This window comes from Physeter macrocephalus, chromosome 20 (assembly GCF_002837175.3).
Source record: "Physeter macrocephalus isolate SW-GA chromosome 20, ASM283717v5, whole genome shotgun sequence".
NCBI classification, from domain to species: domain Eukaryota; kingdom Metazoa; phylum Chordata; class Mammalia; order Artiodactyla; family Physeteridae; genus Physeter; species Physeter macrocephalus.
Window position 1 is genome coordinate 103,356,468 of NC_041233.1, and position 5,958 is coordinate 103,362,425.

Here is a 5,958-nt window from a genome sequence, read left to right on the forward strand (position 1 = left end):
CAAGAGGAAGGAGATATGGGGATATTTTTATACATACAGCTGATTCACTGTGTTATACAGCAGAAACTAACACACCATTGTAAAGCAATTATACTGCAATAAAGATGTTTAAAAAAAAATAGAGATGAGGATGGGTAAGGAAAAGAAAATGAAAGGTGTAGGAGTAACTGGTTACTTAAGAATATAGTTATCCTGTGTATAAATACAGATAGTGAGTCTTTTGGTATCACTGGTTTGAATCAGCTGAAGACTGTTTTCTTCTTTTTCTTGAATGTCTATGTTGTGGTTGTTCAAAGGGGGGGACATGTGAAATAAATAGTCATAATTCACAAAAAAAAAAAAGAAAAGAAAAAAAAAGACTCATATCAACAATTCATATGGGGCTTCCCTGCTGGAGCAGTGGTTACTGCTAGAAAAATGGTACAGATGAACTTTGCAGGGCAGAAGTTGAGACACAGATGTAGAGAACAAATGTATGCACACCAAGGGGGGAAAGCAGCGGTGGGGGGGGTGTACTGAATTGGGCGATTGGGATTGACATGTATACACTGATGTGTATAAAATTGATGACTAATAAGAACCTGCAGTATAAAAAAACAAACAAAAAACCCAATACTAAACTTTCTTTGGGTTATTTGTATGGAAATATGTTAATATCAATGCTTCAGACATTACATGAAATTTCTAAAAATCTTATGTGTTCTGGTATAATGTTATAAGTCATAATTCTAGTTATTACTTTAAAATGTATATCTCAGAAATAACTAAATTTCCTTGTCAATTGCATTATTATGAACTTTCATCAAATCTTTAACCGTGGTCATTTTTAAGTCTTTTGTCATTTACAGACAGTTCTGGGTGTACTCTGATGCTTTTGCAAAAATGTTCCTATAAAAGGGTTTCATCTTCAAGGAATTCATGGAAAAGACTGACAAGTACAGGTTTCTGGTAACTGACTATACTGCTGAACTAAATAAGCATTTTCAGAACTCTAATGGCAAACTGATGAATTCATAAAAGTGCTAACAAAAGATCAAGATGAAAAAAAAAATTACATGGGACTGAGTGAACTGATGAGGATGATTATAATTTTTGTGACTTTCTATTTGAATAAAAAAAAAAATCCCACAAGGACTCAGAGGCAAAAAATATACAAATCAATTTTCATTGCAAAGTAAAGGAGCTGTTACAGTGGAGGATTACTGGGCTGAATTATGACATAGTAAGAGTGTGTTTCGTGTTTGGTAATTGCAATCATTGTTGCTTTTGTTGTGGTCATCCATTTATAATGCTTGGTGTCAGTTTATCTCTTTTAAAAATAAAATACAGAGAGTGTGTGTGTGTGTGTGTGTGTGTGTGTGTGTGTGTGGAAAAAAAAAAAAAAAAAGAATCCGCCTGCCAATGCAGGGGACACGGGTTTGAGCCCTGGTCCAGGAAGATCCCACATGCCGTGGAGCAACTAAGCCTGTGTGCCACAACTCCTGAGCCTGTGCTCTAGAGCCTGTGAGCCACAACTACTGAGCCCGCGTGCTGCAACTACTGAAGCTGGCGCACCTAGAGCCCATGCTGCCCCAAGAGAAGCCCCTGCAATGAGAAGCCCATACACCTCAACGAAGAGCAGCCCCGGCTTGCCGCAACTAGAGAAAGCCTGCACACAGCAACGAAGACCCAACACAGCCAAAAAATAAAAAATAAAATAAATTTTTAAAAAAGTGTTAACATTTAAAAAAAAATTCAGTATGAAACTACAATAATGAATAAAAAAAGAATTGTGACAAGATAATACTATAAATGAACTACTGAAGATAAATGGATTGTGAGCCCAGTTTACATAATCACAGAACAGATCTGAAAGGCTCATTCCCTGGGATTTAAAACTTTCTTCTCTGATTTCAAAGAATGTTGTTCCTAATGTTATATACCATGCACAACTATCTCTCATCAACAGAGCAACCTGTTTTGCAACAGTCTCTACTCCAAGACATGGAGATTCTCCTAATGGATTTGAAAAAAATCTAATTCAGAATTCTGGAGAATTCTTTTAAAAGTTATCTTGTGCCACTGTCATACATCATTCTTGGGCTATGATTCAGAAGAGTTAAAATTTTTTTTTTGAGAAAGTCAACAGATTTGGCTACATTAAAGTACAGAACTTCTGTAAGTCAAAACTACTATAAACATGTGCTAAGTGTTTGTCTTTATAAGACAAAGACAAAATTGGAGGGGTGGGGAATATCTGCACGACGAAAGGCAAAAGTTTACTATCAAAGGCTCTTATGAATTACTAGAAAAATACAAGTATCTCCAGGAGAAAAGCTGGGCACTACATTCAATTAAAAGGGAATAAAAATGGAAAATAACTAGAGATTTTTTATATTCAACATCATTTGGAATCAAAGAAATGAAATTTAAATATTGAGATAGGACTGTTCACCTATAAGGCTGGCAATAATTATTTTTCCTCTGCAGGATGAGTCTCCATATTAACAAAAATACAGTAACACAGGTACTCTCACAGAGTGGGAACTGGTGGGAACAAACTTTGGTAAAACATTTTTTTTTGGAAAGCAGTGGTCACTCTGTATCGATAGATCTTTGAGCCATCAACTGTATTCCACAGGACTCCATCCTAAGGAAATATAGGCGATATATAAAGTTTTATAAAGGATATTTGTTGCATCAGTATATATTTAATAATAGTAATTGGAAATAAATGAAAAGTTCAGCTATAAGGAAATGGTTAAATAAATTGTTACATCTATACAGTGTAGTATTATGTAGCCACTAATATTATGCAGAACTGTAATGACATGGGACGTTTCTCATGATATGTTAAGCAGAAAAGAAAACATCATGCAACAGTATTAACCACAGTTATACAGTTTTATATAAACTATATACTGTAATAAGGAAATCTGCTATAGGTTAGCAAGTGTAAAGAAAATACTGTGGGACCTCCCTGGTGGCGCAGTGGTTAAGAATCCACCTGCCAATGTAGGGGACACGGGTTCGAGCCCTGGTCCAGGAAGATTCCACATGCCGCGGAGGAACTAAGCCTGTGCGCCACAACTACTGAGCCTGCGCTCTAGAGCCTCACTTTCCTTAGGGAATTCTGTACTTGAGGGGAGAAAAAAAAATCAATAAAAGCACTTTATACATTGTAAAGCACTATACAAACAGGACATCATTGGTTCAATTTAAATTGCCCATCATTTCCTGCCCTAATTATCCCTGAAAAATAGGTTTGCCCACAGAACTGCAATTCCAACTACGCAATTCCTTTCAGGGTTAACCACACACTGTTATCTGAGTGTATCTCAACTCCCTAAGGAGGTCATAGGTTCCCAGGAAGGAGCTACTCTCATTTTTAAAAAATTCCCCTGCCTCCTAGATGGTCTGCCTCTTTCCCTCCGCGCTCGCCCTCCAGCCCAAGGGCTCAAGGTTTAATGTGAAGATGATTGAATTCCTATCACCTGGCAAAACACAAAAGCTTTCATCTCCCCTGTTTCGCCTAAGACTTTATTCAAACAAAGAAAACAAAACACACTGGATTTCTTTTCTTACTACACTGACTACTTGAAACAAATAGTAGTTAATGGGGCATGTGAAACTTTTGCAGGCTAAATGCAGAATTAATCTCTCCATTCTTACTCCAAAATAAATTAGTCCAAGTCAGAATCAATAAATAACTTAGTAGAAAAGAGTTTATGTCTGAAAAAAAAGGACAAAGATTTATTTAAGGTAGGTAAACACCTAAGTCCACTAATTACTGTAGTCAATCAGGTGACCTTAATTAAGAGTGCATTTTTCTAAAGAGATAGAAAAGCACACGTGAACCGCAGGAAGTAATAAGACACAGGCGAGAGGACCTTGGGAATTGCTGCAACCTCATTAATGCCATCTTTTCAGCCCTGTTTGCTTATGCTGAGAATGGGCCCAAGCGAACCGCCCAGCAGGAAGGCTGAGTTCCAGGCCCAGGGGGGTCCGGACGGGCCCAGGCGGGTCAAGTGTCTGGTGGGCGGCTTCCGGCTGCGGGCTTGTCAGTCTGCGTAACTAACTCTACGCCTTCGGTCACTTTCAAGGTGACAGCTACGTGATCCGCATCCGTCCCTTCCGCACGAGCTGCGCTGCCCGCCCCCGCTCCCCCCGCCCCCGGTAAGACCAGCCCTCCGCAGCCTCCCCATCTTTCCCCCAACTTTGGCACCCAAGGTCCCAAAATACCCGCCCCCTTCCTCGGAGCCAGTCCGGCACCCTGGGACGGTCGCGTTCAGGGGGTCCGCTCTCCACCCTCGCCCGAGATCCCCACTGCGCACCGGCTGGGCAGCGCCAATCGACGCAACTCCGCACTTACCCGCAGCGCCTCGAGCCTACCCCGAGCCCCCGGGGACCCGGGAGACCCGCACTCCGAGACCGGGCGCCCTTTGGACCCTCGGCGGAGTAGCGCCAGGCCCACCCGGGAGGCCCGGGTGCCACCAGTGCCCAGCGGGCAGCGCCTGCACCTGGGGACCCACGGCTTGTCGCCGACTCCCGCCCCCGCCCGCCGCTGCAACTGCCAGGCGGGAACCCGGAGTCCAGGGCGCCCTAGCCTCCCCGCCTCTCCGGCCGCCGGGGGTGGAGCCAGGGCGGGGAGCTCGGGAAACTTGTAAATAGCAAAACTCGGCCCCCTCTGCCCCCCTCGCCCGCCGCCGCCCCTTCCAGGCGGCCCCAGCCTGCGCCTCGCAGCTGGAGACAAAGGCCAGGCGGCAGCCAAGGGCGCTGCGCCCCAAGAAACTTGAAAGACGCGTGGGGCTGTACCTCGAGACACCGGCCCTGCGGGCTCCCGCCGCGCTCCGCTCCGCTCGGCTGGGCGCCGCTCCGCAGGTAGGCGGGCCTGGCCCGCCCGCCAGCTCCCTCCCTCCTCTCGCGCTCCCGGGTCCCAATCCCGGAGCCGCGCGCGCTCCCGGGCTAAGTGCCGACCCGCCCCACGCCTGCGGCGTCTGTTCCGGGCCGCGATGCACCTGTTGCCACGCGCGACGCGGCGCCCCGGGCTGCTGCCTGCGCACCTGGTAGAAGCGCAGGTCGGAGACCGCACAGGCCCGAGAACTCACAGGTCCGAAACCACGCAGGTCCCCGCGGGCGACCGGGGCCCAGCCGTGCCCGGAGCTGCGGCCCCAAACCTGGCCTGCGGCCGAGTGGATCTTGCCTCCTACTCCCCCTCTTGCCCCCTGTGTTTTCCGTGCCAGCTCCCTGGCTTCCCGCCAGCCGTGGGGCAGGGCCGTGAGCAGGGGACCGGGTGGGGATAGGGAGTGAGAAGGTGGCAGAATTATCAGGGCGGAGGTTTGCAAGGAACCAGCAGTGATTGTCTCTTCAGAGTGTCCCACTCCCGCCCTGTATTATCTTCGTGCTTGTAAGAGGTTTACCAGCAAACACCTATTACAGGTTAAAGCCATGAGCTCCAGCTGTTAGATCTTCGAATAAAAAGTGGAAAGGAGACTAGAACACCAGGGGCAGAAACGAGGCCCGACCCACTTTTCTCTAAACACAAATTACGTCCTTTTTGCTAAACTGAACAAATTTCAACCATAGCTGTCTATTAGGCCCATAAAATATTTTCATCTTTCGGCATATTTTTAATACAAAGCTTTTCCAAAGGGGCTAGTCTACCTACGAGGGATGTAACATTATTGAACCATTAAATGTCGGGCAACTTGAGTCGAAATTTTTAAAAAATGTTTAATTACCTGGTTTGGATTTGCCAAAAGATTTTTAAGAGAAGTAAGTTTTTTTCTGAGAATTAAGCTGAGGATACTGTAATTGACAAAGTTCTATACTATCAATATCAGATCTACTAACAGATGTATTGCCATTTACTGTTATAAAGCCTTTTCATGTGCACAGTGTTCCATTAGTTCTTCAGCAAGATCCAGTGGTATATAGGTCAGATTATTACCTCCATTTTTCAAGTGAGGAAATGGAAGC

General features: G+C 45.0%; 1 protein-coding gene across 5 annotated transcripts in view; it reads right to left on the bottom strand.

The window, feature by feature from the left end:
- Positions 1 to 4,904, bottom strand: part of MTUS1 (microtubule associated scaffold protein 1) — a 168,651-nt gene extending 163,747 nt beyond the window's left edge. The window contains exon 1 of one of the 5 annotated variants that reach the window (XM_007117250.4): positions 4,795 to 4,894. The gene's annotated coding sequence lies outside the window, so the exon portion shown is untranslated. Of the gene's footprint in view, positions 1 to 4,351; positions 4,421 to 4,794 lie in introns of those variants that run through there. The other 4 variants (XM_055080992.1, XM_055080988.1, XM_055080989.1 and 1 more) reach the window with 4 other exon arrangements.
- Between the last annotated feature and the right edge of the window lie 1,054 nt (positions 4,905 to 5,958).